Raw genomic sequence first — 14,511 nt, 5'->3', positions numbered from 1 at the left:
ACTATATTTGATCATTTAATTGATAATGAAGTCACTTACTTCAGGAAAGTGAAAATTTTGATGACAGGCAAAAAAGATAATAGATAGGATATTGCAGTTGTAATTGTATATGAGTCATAATTATTTATGTTTACTGTAGAAAAAAACAGATATTTAATACATTGAATGCATTTAATTAAAAACAATTCTCAGCAGTAAATGAACAATTACTAAGCAATAAACAGTCAACTAAGGCCTTTAAAGTAAATGTGTAAAATATTCTGAACCAAATAAATAAGAGCAAAAGATACACTGTACTGATATTACTGTAATATTGTATTTACTAATCTAACACATTGAAAGTAATCGCTATTATATATCATTGTATTAAAAAAACACACTGTCATATAATTGTATTCCATAAATTACACGTTAAATTAATTAAAACCTTTCACTTGAAACAAAAAAATATATAATACAATTTTAAAAAATAATATATGGATACTTAATGAGTTAATGCAATTTAAATAGTTTTCATATTTTTTCATTGACATTTTTTTATTTAAGCTAGATAAACCCAATTAATTTATTGTTAAACCCTTGTCTTTTTGTAGTGAAACTTCATTCAGTAACTTGACTATTCCTTTCATGTCTCTTTTCTCTGTCCTTTCTTCCTCCTTCCCTGTCCCCAGAAAGCTGAAGCCACCTTTTTATGTGTTTTTCTATTTCCCCATCCGTTGCGTTTGCAGTGAAACTGTTTCTCCTGACAGCAGCTAAAACATATTGGAAAACATACATAGTATACAAAAAGAACACAGTGTATCAGGTATATCTACACTGTGGCTACATTGTATTAAAACAACACCATCATTGACCATTTTGTCAGGTACACAGAAGGTGGATGAGTGAACTAGACTCAGGAGTGATAAACAATTATAGTCTAAAGCTCATTTGTTCCTGCACAATTTATCAGCCCCTCACATTCTGCTGTAACGTTTATAACATCTATGGTAGGGGTATATGATAAAATGACACCTCAGTGTATATAAATATTCTTTTAGTGCTCATTTTGTACTGTATATGTTCCAGTATGTATAAATATGTAAAATATTCTGTCTTTTACCCTGCCAAAACAAAGTCTTTTAAAACTTTTAAATTATGAATATTAATTAAAGAAAAAACCTACCCAAGATTATATCTTTCAGTTTGGTCGATTTAAATGGAATTTTTTCATTTGCTCCTGTCCAGTTTATTTTTTTTGCCAGGTCATTTGTTACTGTTTTTTGCATAATTCTCCAAACAGTTTCCTTCACAGTCATACCTCCAGAAACACCAAAACACTCAATCTGTAAAAGAAAAAAAAACATTATTTTTTTATTTCAATAAACTGAAATTAAGAATGCGTAAATTTGACAAGTTTCTAAGATCGCCAAATATAATCCAAATTATCCCTAATTAACCCAAATGTAATCCATACTGCACATTCACTGAGCTAAACTGCACACAGAAATGGGTGATTGTCTGTTACTGCACCACAGTCAGTATACATACTGTAACCAAACGTATTTGAACACTTTACACCACACACTACACACACACACACACACACACACACACACACACACACACACACACTTTGACAAACACCCAGGACACAAAAGCTAATGGCACTTTAGCAACCATTTTAACATTATTAGCTGCATATTATAATTATTTCTTATAATGCAAAACATTTTACAGCTTTTATAGAAATATAAACAAATGCAATGTTTTACATTTTCTAATGTTGTGCTCACTAATAAAAGTCAAGAAGTTTTAAGTAAAAAAAAAGTTATCTGCTCTTAAACATAGTAGAGGGTCACTTAAGAACACACCATGGTTAAGTAAATTGTCAAATTGTATCTTTTAAAGGTACTATAACAAAGTACATACATAACACGTAAAATTTAACATAGAAAGCACTTACTTCTCTTCTGAAGACCAGAGTCTGCCTTGAGGTTAATGTCAAATTGTCTGAACTGGGATTCGTTTGCAAGTGGAGCAGTGAATTCCTCAATTTGTTTTGGATGATTTTTTCCTAATGCAATTGTGATGGACCTAAGTAGGCCTAGCATTTCATTTTGTTGTTGTCGCAGAATCTCTAATACAGTTAAAATTTCCCTCCCGATTACTGTTAGTAAAAAATAACTTACAGTTAATAATTTCAATTTCTAAATACACACACACACACACGCACACACAAATTGTAAAACTACAAAGTGCTTCTATATGGTAAGTGGAGCTGATAAAATGGACAGTGAGTGTAGAAACAAGGAGGTGGTTTTAATGTCATGGCCGATCAGTGTATATCTACTGTATATACACAGTATATATATTATATATATATATATACAGTGCCTTGCAAAAGTATTCAGCCCCCTTGAACTTTTCAACCTTTTGCCACATTTCAGGCTTTAAACATAAAGATATGAAATTGTAATTTTTTGTGAAGAATCAATAACAAGTGCGACACAATTGTGAAGTGGAACGAAATTTATTGGATATTTTAAACTTTTTTTAGAAATAAAAACCTGAAAAGTGGGGCGTGCAATATTATTCAGCCCCTTTACTTTCAGTGCAGCAAACTCACTCCAGAAGTTCAGTGAGGATCTCTGAATGATCCAATGTTGACCTAAATGACTGATGGTGATAAATAGAATCCACCTGTGTGTAATCAAGTCTCCGTATAAATGCACCTGCTCTGTGATAGTCTCAGAGTTCTGTTTAAAGCGCAGAGAGCATCATGAAGACCAAGGAACACACCAGGCAGGTCCGAGATACTGTTGTGGAGAAGTTTCAAGCCGAATTTGGATACAAAAAGATTTCCCAAGCTTTAAACATCTCAAGGAGCACTGTGCAAGCGATCATATTGAAATGAAGGGAGTATCAGACCACTGCAAATCTACCAAGACCCGGCCGTCCCTCTAAACTTTCAGCTCAAACAAGGAGAAGACTGATCAGAGATGCAGCCAAGAGGCCCATGATCACTCTGAATGAACTGCAGAGATCTACAGCTGAGGTGGGAGAATCTGTCCATAGGACAACAATCAGTCGTACACTGCACAAATCTGGCCTTTATGGAAGAGTGGCAAGAAGAAAGCCATTTCTCAAAGATATCTATAAAAAGTCACCTGGGAGACACACCAAGCATGTGGAAGAAGGTGCTCTGGTCAGATGAAACCAAAATCGAACTTTTTGGCCACAACGCAAAACGTTATGTTTGGCATAAAAGCAACACAGCTCATCAACCTGAACACACCATCCCCACTGTCAAACATGGTGGTGGCAGCATCATGGTTTGGGCCTGCTTTTCTTCAGCAGGGACAGGGAAGATGGTTAAAATTGATGGGAAGATGGATGGAGCCAAATACAGGACCATTCTGGAAGAAAACCTGTTGCAGTCTGCAAAAGACCTGAGACTGGGACGGAGATTTATCTTCCAACAAGACAATGATCCAAAACATAAAGCAAAATCTACAATGGAATGGTTCACAAATAAACTTATCCAGGTGTTAAAATGGCCAAGTCAAAGTCCAGACCTGAATCCCATCGAGAATCTGTGGAAAGAGCTGAAAACTGCTGTTCACAAACGCTCTCCATCCAACCTCACTGAGCTCGAACTGTTTTGCAAGGAAGAATGGGCAAAAATTTCAGTATCTCGATGTGCAAAACTGATAGAGACATACCCCAAGCGACTTGCAGCTGTAATCGCAGCAAAAGGTGGCGCTACAAAGTATTAACGCAAGGGGGCTGAATAATATTGCACGCCCCACTTTTCAGTTTTTTATTTCTAAAAAAAGTTTAAAATATCCAATATATTTCGTTCCACTTCACGATTGTGTCCCGCTTGTTGTTGATTCTTCACAAAAAATTACAATTTCATATCTTTATGTTTAAAGCCTGAAATGTGGCAAAAGGTTGAAAAGTTCAAGGGGGCTGAATACTTTTGCAAGGCACTGTATATATATATATATATATATATACACACACACACATTTACATTACATTTTCAGCACTTAGCAGACTCCCCGGCAACCTTCAGATTACTAATCCAGTACCTTAACCACTAGGCTACCACTGCTCTCTCTCTCTCTCTCTCTCTCTCTCTCTCTCTCTCTCTCTCTCTCTCTCTCTTTCTCTCTCTCTCTCTATATATATATATATATATATATATATATATATATATATATATATATATATATATATAATTTATTGGATATTGTGAGTATGTGACACTTACCTACACATACTGGGCTTGGTTGTTCCTGAACGGTTTGCTGGTGAATGACTGGAGGTATTAAAACTGAAGTGACAGGCCTATTCATGTCTGGTGGAGTCACCTGTGGTGCCTCTGCAAAGTGAGGCCTGGCTCTTTTGGCAGGAGGTTTATAAGCTTTCTTTTCACCTTCACTTTCACTGTCAGATTCGAGAAATCTTCTATTTATCCTACAAATTAAGGTTTATTATTTATTAAGTACATATTTTCAGTATTCACGTACAATTGAACTTACATAGTAGACATACTACTACATACACATTGCTTGCAAAAACAAAATGTTATACAGTAACTCCAAATACAACCTGTACACTACAGCAATTACAGTGTGGCCATTAAACCATATATCTTGTAATGCATTTTTATATGTGCCCCTGAAACATTAATCATTATAAGAGTACCTTCTGATTCTTTTTTTTACAGCAGGTACATTATCTTCTTCTGCTGTCTGTAGATCTGACACAATTTCTGCTCTTGGCAGCTTGCTTCTAGCAGCTTGGAAAGACTCTAATAAAATAGAAAAATGTATGTAAATTATGTGGACAAAGATTCACTATATATATATATACTTTTTTTTTGTAAATATTTTTAAATCCAGATATACTGTATAGCATATAGTATGTCACAACAATGATTTCATAACTAGTGATTATTTAGTTGTAGAAATGGGGTCAGAACTGGTTATATGTAATGTATTATGTATAATGTATACAGTAGCAAATTATTAAATGTGTTGGAACAGACCTTTAGAAACAAAAAAAAATACACTTTTAAACCAAGCAGGTTTTGTCTAAAGAACAGAGAATCCATTTAGGGACTTGAGTTAAAGTAAAGGACAAAGTGCTGTAAATAATTTTATATATCTTTTAAAGCCTCTGTGACACATACGGTAGCACAGGGAATTATGGGTTAATATAACAATGTCAAGCTGCCATTACTGGTCATGACTAGGGCTTTAGGTCGGACAGTCCGGTTTTTCAGCTACCAGTCTTCCGCCCACGCAACGCTAGGACGGACACTTATTAATCCTCCTTTTGGAGTGAACATGTTAAATTTTTGATCAAAATTATCTGTCATTGGCTACATGTCAAAACAAATGCTTTGTATTACATTGGTTTAACAGCCTTATTTGACTGCATATAGTGCTACCTATCGTGGCTCACCCACCACTGGCCAATCGCAGAAGGTCCACCCTCTAAATGCTAGTCTGTGATTGGGTGGTTGAATTTCGCCCGCCCGCTCTGTTCTGCATACACCTCTACTTGGGTCAATTAGTAAACTTTTGGAGGCAGCGAGGAACAGACTTAAATATCAAAAGTAGACACAACATATGGTGAGTAAGACAGTAATTTGTTTGTTGTTATCTTGCTTAAATTGGTCAAAAACTGTGTTATTTGGGTTTGGGGGTGTATTGTCTTCCTTTTTGTTTACGTAGTGTTACACTTACTAGTGTTACACTATGCTGTTCATAGTCACATGTACATTTTGTGACACACCTCAAATTTTCAGCGGCAGGCTGAGAAGGGTCCACCACCCAAATATTACACAGTCAAGAGAGGCTCTGTGGTCAGAAACCGACCAAAATTAAACTGGTACTAAATGAGTATTTATAAAATGAAATATTAACTTGTTGGCCTATTACACTCACTTACCACTTGTATATAGAACACGGACAGCAAATGCATCCCAGTCTACAGTTGGTACTTCTTTGGAAATTACAGCTGCCCTCATTCTTCCCCTATTTTTAAATTTTGGCCATCTGCATATATCATTATTTACCCAGTTGTCTGGTACAACCTCTACTTCCTTTGTTGTATTAAATTCAACAATGTGATACATATCTGTATAACAGACAGGAAAACAGCATAAAATATGAATTTAATAGATACATATTATTATATTTTTACACAATAGATATATTCCAGCATTGAGCATGTACACAAAAATATTTATATCATATGCAATAAACATTAACAAAATCATTAACAATAAACAATCAGCAGTAATGGCAATATAAATGTATTTACATATTTATGAGAACTACAACAAAGATTTATACATTCTATTATTTACCTGTACTAGTTCACAAAGTAGCATATGAAAAGTGAGTAGTGAATATTTAAGTTGTGGACCTTAACAAGTGATTCTGTATAATTCAAGTATGCATTTATTTAATGGATGTTTAAAAAAAAAAGTTTAGGTGTTTGATGCTGTACAATTTGTATTCAAACATTCTAGGTAACATGAAGCAAAGGAATTGCTACATATTTTTGATGAAGAGGAAGAAGTACATATTTCTGTAAGCTGTCACACTGTAAGCCCGGATAAGTTCAATCTACTTAAAAAATTTGAGGAAACCGGTTGCCTTAAAAAAGTTAAGTAATGTATAATGAAAACTTGAGTTAGCATAACTTAAAACATTAAGTTATTACACCTAAAAGGCAAGTTGATTAAACTTTCTTTTTTTTGTTATACCAACTGCTTTTCCCAATAATTCTACTTATTATCTTGAGCTCAATGGAAAAAACTATTGATTTCTTCTTAGTTTTCATGTTAATTACATTTTAAATATGAATTACAAATGTTTATAGAGAAACAGACACAATTATAAAATTATTTTTCTTTATTTCACGTCAGAAGTATTTACTTAAAATACAACATGTCAAGAAAACATCTTTAAAACTGTACAAACTGTATATAAAGTTCTTATGAAACACAAACAACTCCTCACAGTAACCATGAACCTGTAAAACAACAAAAAGAAACAACAGAAGTATTAAAATCAACATTAACAGCATTAATTTAAGGATGAAAATAAAGCAAGCCAGCACACTATTTGCTTCGTATGAAGGCTAGCATGCTAACATGCTAGCATGTAGCCTAAATACGGCAAATAAAGCAGTGCTGTTTGATTATTTATTTAGTGTCAACATTAAGATCATTTATTTTAAACAAAATTGTTAAGTAAAGTACAACACTTACCAAAATTAGACGGAAGATGAAAAAGCCCCATCAGACTGGTGTACATGCTACTCAAAAATAGCATCATGAGGAAGAAAATGTTTGTCCACTTAGTTTAACAAAGGTTCCACTTCACAAAAGACATTTCAGGAAGACAAGTTTACTTGTGCAAAAAGCCTTAAATGAAAAGTAAAAAGTAATTTGCAACAACAGGTTTCAAAAGTTAAAACAAATGGCTGCCTGATTCACCAACAGCAAGCTGAAAAAAGGCGACTTACATGTAAATGGTGGCATTTTTCTGTTTTATTACCTTAACTTAACTTTTTTAAGTTAATCTGATAGAAAAGTAATTTTTTTTGTTTAGTAAACTTAAATCTTTTAGCACATTTAAAAGTGTACTCAAATTAGTACAATCTACTCTGCATTTTATAGTAGAGCAAAAAAACTTAAATAATTTATATATGTTGTACTAAAAATGTTTGATTAAATATAAAGTCCGGGCTAACAGTGCACTGACAACGGAATATTTGAGTTCAGGAACCAAACAAGAGACTGTATAGATTCCAACATCACAAGATTTCATTGGATAATGAAAAAAAGGTTCTCTGCACATGAAATTTTGATAAACAAGAAAAGTGGTTCCCTCACTGACAACAATATTTAAAACTAATGAAATTTCACCATTAATTCTCACACAGTTGTCCGGTGCTACACATCTGATGTATATCTTGTTTAGACATATTTGTTTGTACTGCTCGGTCACTGATGCAAGATCTGTTGGAACTGGACCATTTTGGTGTTTCTTTTTGCACATTCCAACATGAGTATCAACAGTGTCTTCAGTCAAATTACTGTCCATTTCAGACACCCGTCTTACAATCTGAGATACAGCATTTTTGGGATTTCTGATGAGTCTTTTTAGTTTACTCAAATAATTTTCAAAGGGAAATCCTGAAAAGATATCTAAATGGCCATGCACTTTCACATCATTGCTTAAGTGAACTAGACTGTGTACGTTGTATACTAACTTATCAGCCCCATAAAGCTCACTGAAATGTTCAACAAACAAATTCAATAAATTGTTAGCAAAATCAACCATTTGAACACTCAGTGTTGGACATGCTAAAATATGTACAGCCACAGAAAGCAACATAAAATTATTGTACATCTGAGGGTGTACACTGTCTTTGAGAACAACCGGCCCAGTGTATAAGAGGAACTGACGAAACTCAGTTGCCTTCCACCTGTATCTGTCTTCAAGTAATCTAGGTTTCCTAGCAAATTCTGTCAGAATGAAAGGTCCAAAACTGACAAGATGCTTAGAAATTTCAGTCACTGTCCTAGAAGACATTCTACAGTGTAGTGGTCCATTAGTCCATTGTTCTAATAAATTCCGTGTAACACCTAAGCAAACCAAATGCATGTAGTCATGGGGAAACTGAGATACCATTCCTACTAATTCTTGGAAAGGAGAAATGCTAAGATGATGATCTTGATCTGTCATTTCCCGGAAACTTTCATCTGTTCTCAAAGCTGCATGTTTTTGTGGGAAAGTCATTCTATGCTGAATATATACACCTGACTGGATACATTTATCACACCCAGAATAACCTGTGTGGGACTTAATACCCTTGACAAAGGCTCTTGCTGGTGCATCACAGATAACTGCACTCACTTTTAGGAACAATCGTTTCCCATTATGCATAAATCCTGATTGTAACTGTTTCAGCTCTGCAACAACCTCTCCCAAATAATCAGTTAAAGATGTTGGCTTTGAAACTCCACCATAAAGAGCTATTAGGAAAGGCTGTCTATGTAATTCATGCACTAGTCCTAAGACAGGCCAAAGCTGGTATTTAGAGCTTTTGAAAAGTGGCAGACCATCAATGTTTATTTGCATTTTAAAAATGTGGTTGTTCTTTACATGTGTCCCAAATCGCATTAGAAATGACATTAAGGTGGTCAGAAGCCCAAAGTAGTGATAGACCCCTCCTGCTTTCCTTTGAATCACATACTTTGTCTTTGTCCCAAGTAATGTCCTAGCATCCTTTGGCAAGTAAGGATGGTGAATTCTAAGAATAGACAGGAGGGCAGAAAGGGCAACTAATGTTACACCAAATTGTACTGCCCATTTTGCCAAGGATGCAACTAGATCAAGCCTGTGGTCCTGTCCATCAAAGTCATCCTCACACTCACTAACTGAGTCTTCACTGAATTCATTATTTAGATCATCATGACCTGAGCCACTGTGAAGATTTTCACATTCATTGTTTGTGTCAGGGTCTACTGGCATAATTTCATTTATGTCAGTGTCAACATTGCTAGCTCTATCAATAGCTGTAAAAAGGGTCTCATCCTGCATTTGAGAAAATAATGTTTTTAAACGTTTTGCTACATGTTGACGGGATTTACGTCTCATATTTGAAGCTGAATTGTAATTTGTCATGTGAGGCTCCATGTTTGTGTCTCTCGCTGCAGCAATCAAAGACAATAGAGAAGTATTTGTACACCATCACCAGGATCTGAGAAAAGTCAATACACTTTGTTTCACATTTTATGTTTTACTCAACAATGTTCATGTTTGCACTGAAAGCTGTTATTCTAACGTACTAACAGGGAAAGGGGTGAGGAAGATATTGTAATGATGTTTGTAACTAATGAAATTAGTTATTAATGTGTTATTTAATGTATTTACATATCATAAAATATCTACTTTATACACTCATCAAAAGTGTTTGGACTTTTTTGTGTTATCCCTTACTGTTTCTGTTTTTTTTAAGAGGCACTGCATCTAGAGAGGGCTGAAGTGCTTGTTATGTTTTAAAATATGAAATGGTTTAAAAAAATAGTTGCACCAAGAAAGAATCAACCTACAGTAATGAAACTTGGTATGTAAGATTGACATGGTGAGGAGGACATAAGAAAATTCCAGTTTCACGCTCGGCCGTGCATGTGACGTCAAAAGGAGGAGCCTTATCGCTGTACCTGACTACGCAAGGTCATCTTGGTGCATGTGCTTATTTTTCCCTCCCGACTCGTGCTGTTATGTTGGTTGCATCTTTTGTAAGCAAAGTTAGTCTTGGTGAAGAGTTCAAAAGCAATTGAAAATGTGTGGAATGCTATTGGACATGCTATGAACACTCCACCCCTACCACATAATCTGCAGGAATTGCATGAAAATATTTGAGTTGCACACTATTTGGAACCTCTAAACTCCATGCCGAGACATTAAATATTTAAGCATTTGTTGTTCCTGGTGACCGTTATCTTCCTTCAGAATATTATTCAATCCTACACTTCCTCCTGGGTGCAATATTTTTATGGTGATGGGTGTTATTTCTAAGTAGAAAACTTATTTTAGAAATAATAATGTATGTTTTTGTAAACATCTTACCAAGGTCAGTGTTGGTCAAATGACTCCGGAGTGCACAAAGAGTAACTGCAAAAATGTAAACACTTAATTAGTTCAATCACTCAGTCAAGGAAATCCATAAAGACGTGTAAATATAGGCTTTAGACATGATACTGTGCTTTGTCTTTGTAAACATGTTTTCTGGATTAATGTATGCCAGCCAATGACTGTAAAAAGTTTTTGTAATATTGTCTACTGCCAAAAAGAGGGCGCTAAATCCAGCCTTTTAAATACATCACACCCCTTACTCAAAGGAGAAGGATCACCAGCTCCATACAGCTGTAGCTGTGACGTCTTCCCTTAACGCCGGCACAGGTAACTAATGTAATCGTTGTGAAATCGTGTGTTTGTAATTTAACTTAGCTATGTTGTTAGATGGTTTATATCGTATTCATAATAATAATAATGTTACCTTTAGATGTATGTTTTAAGTTATTTCTGATAGCCTTTTGCTAAGTATTGCTGGCTATACAGTTAGCTTAACGTACCTACCAAGTTAGTCTTTTTGGCTAACGTTAAAACATAACTATAATTAAATTGTTAATGATAAAAAACACAAAATAATTTGATTATATCTATTGTTCTGTTACTACAATATATCAGTATTATTAATATAATGTTTTCGTATGTTTTTTGTCCTAAAGAGCAGCTGTTAACGTTACCTTGAAATCTTCAGTGAAGAACTGAAAAAGATAACGGTTTTTTATTTAAACTCTACTACATGCACGAGGAGCTCCTCACACTTGCCTTCAGGTACCTTTTATATTGAAGAAGTGAAGTGATTCTGTCTGACACCACCATGTATTAACGTTAGAGAAAAAGTTACAAATCACTTGCCAGTACGTACACCTGGTTCAAGTCAAACAAGCTTATCAATCGACTGTAAAATACTTTTACACATACATTAACAACTATTAAATTGTATTTAAAAATTGAGAATACTGACTTTTGTTTGTCTAATAGTTTACATGTTTATGTATTTTGTAACAGTGAATATGAATTTATTACAGTTCACATCTGCGCTGAGGTTGCATGGTCCAGGTTTTCAAGAATGAGTTCACTACGGATGAGCTGCGCACGTCTCCAGGTAATCTATAAAGAGCTTTTTTGGTGATTTTTTTTGTGGAACAGTTTAATTAAGCATCGATAAAATAAGAAAAAGCCAACTTTTAACTGAAGTAAATTTTTTCTGAGGTGTGAAAGGCCCTTATCATGAGAAATAAACAACATTTGAAGTGATGAAAAGTAACTTCAAAAATTCACACACAGCGAGTTGACATGATTAGTACATGACATGGCTTTTAATGCACTTAAAGGGTCAGGTATGTGGATGATCCATGAGTAAAGATTAAAAGCAGTGAATGAGTTCTATGTAAGTGTTAAGGAGGCTCTGGGACATCACCCGTTCCCAGCTGGGTTAAAACTGTTCCTTGGCGCTTGATGGAAAAAGCAGTGTGGTGGAACTCTTCCTGTCAGAAAGCAAACTCAGACAATTATTTTTCAATCACAAACATCAGTGATAAAATTTTACAATAATCTCAGGGATAGTTTATATAATGCTCAAAACATGTTATTTTGGCTTGTTCTTTTACTGCGTCTGTGCAGATATCCACATCAAGGGGTCTTTTCCCTAGCATGTTGACCCTACTCCATGCTAAAGGGCAGACACATGTATACATGCACACAATTCTGAGCTACAGTTTGTAAACTATGTTGCTCGTTGCCATTCATAAAATGTAATAAACATAATAAGTTGTATTTCACACTCACGTTTGTTATGATCCCACCTTGTATCTAGGGGTATGTGGGACCAATAACGTGGCAATTTGCTAAAACCAAAAGTCAGAGAAAATAATAAAAGTTTTTTATTTACAAAAGAGCCATTAAAAACAGTCACAAATGCTAAAATTGTTGTTCTCTAGTACCAAACTGGACGGCACCAAATAAATCAACAGAACATAACACTGTTCTACTCTGAGTAACAAGACAGATAGCTACAAAATAAATGAAAGAAACAAACAAACCCTAAGCTTCCCTGTAGATGCAGGTAAAATACCCAAACTGAAGTATTTCCTAGCAGAAGAGATTAAAACAGCTACAACTAAAAACACAGTGCATGGGTTGACACCAATCCCCCCCCCCCCCCCCTCTCTCTCCATCTATCAGCCATCTTGATTTCCTGCTTTTAAATGGTTGCCTCCCCAGTTACTCCAACCAGGACTCTCAGTGGGCAGCTAATTCCACCTGATTTGGCTGGGGTAAAGAAAAAAAAAACAGAACAGTTGTACATACAAACATATAGATGCATTTAAAATAACACTCAAGTTTGAAAATCAAAAACTGAACTGTTGGGCCTCTGAACAGTACTGATCATGTTCCTTTTGTAGTGTGTGTGCTTAGTTCTTAACCTGCTGTAATTTCAAGATCTGTGTCTTTTGCCTCAGATGTGACAAGTTGATTTGTGGTACTGTTTAACATTGCTTTTTTGTCTAATGTTTTATGTTTTGTTTTTTTTCAGTGAATTTTGAATTTTACATGGTGATCAGCTGCATCCTATTATCATCAGCTTTCCTGCTACTGCCATGGGGATTACTCTTAAAGTTTCAAACTAAGTATGATATAGTTGTGTTCATTGAACTAAGAGTTTATAGCAAACAATTATATTGTGCCCATATCAATATATAAATACATATGTGTACTTTGTAGCTGTACACTTTTAAAGATTATGGCTTACAAATTAAACTGTCCATCATTATCAATTACCAGATATTATTTTCCAACAAGAGAGCCACTGTTGGCTGAACCTTTTTTTTTTGATAGACTAGTATTCTGAACCTATATACCTATATAATATTCTCTCTCCTTCCACCATGTCAAAAACTGTATATAAACAGTAAATTCCGATGTCGACAGTGTGTATGTATGTAGTGTGTGTTGGGGCAACAAATATGTGAAAATGCCCAGCAGTGCGTCCTCAGAAGCAAGATAAGTAAGCATGTTAATTAAATTTAATTGAGTTGGGTTTATTTATTCATAATACATAAACAATTTTGTTTTTGCACACATTAAACTTATGGTGTCAAAATATATAATGCATGTCCTATAATAAAATAATTTATCCATATTTCTTAAATGTTTTGTGGTCTTTTGCATAGTTCAGCTTGCCAAAATGTGCACAACTGCTGTGTGTTTAATCATTTTATGTTTACATGGTTTTAATATGGATCATAAGAAAGGAACATGGATTGAAGGAAAAACTTCAAATTCATGAAAAAAGTTCTGGAAAAACTGAAACTCATAAAGTGCATGTAAAAGCTTTTTTAGTTTATCAAAACAAAAAAAAGCTATCAATGCCATTTTCATACCTCATTTCCTAAATGACTATGTGCATCGAATAGCCAAGACCAATGCAAGAGGTTCCCGTAAGCCATTTATTTATTAAAATTGTATTTAGTTATATAAACATATATGGTTTGTTAAGCACCTAGAAACTTTGTCAGTGTGAGCCATGATGATTGCAAAAGACAGCGAGTAAAAGGTTCTTTTACATTTATGCCAGTGTTAAAGGGAAGTTGCAAGCTTGCTAAATAACTTATTCTTCAATTTAAAAACAATCTCTGATCAGTGCATGGTGCTAAAACTTGGCAATAGCATCGCCTCAGTCAGCCGACAGTGCCGACATGCAGCCGTAATCGGGCCAGATGCGGGGTGCCGTAATGTAGCCGGGGCTCAGTCAGCCGACCATGCCGACATGCAGCCGTTATCGGGCCAGATGCGGAGTGCCGCAATGTAGCCGAGTCTCAGTCAGCCGACTATGCCGACATGCAGCCGTAATCGGGCCAGA

At 35.0% G+C, this 14,511-nt stretch overlaps 1 long non-coding RNA gene across 1 annotated transcript; it reads left to right on the top strand.

The window, feature by feature from the left end:
* The first annotated feature begins 11,318 nt into the window (after window positions 1-11,318).
* Window positions 11,319-13,791, top strand: LOC134329143 (uncharacterized). The gene is made up of 3 exons (XR_010014798.1): window positions 11,319-11,420; window positions 11,678-11,754; window positions 13,186-13,791. It is a non-coding gene; the product is annotated as an uncharacterized LOC134329143 (long non-coding RNA).
* Window positions 13,792-14,511: the final 720 nt, after the last annotated feature.

Source organism: Trichomycterus rosablanca, chromosome 15 (genome assembly GCF_030014385.1).
Source record: "Trichomycterus rosablanca isolate fTriRos1 chromosome 15, fTriRos1.hap1, whole genome shotgun sequence".
NCBI lineage: Eukaryota > Metazoa > Chordata > Actinopteri > Siluriformes > Trichomycteridae > Trichomycterus > Trichomycterus rosablanca.
This window is presented reverse-complemented; position numbering and strand designations above follow the sequence as displayed.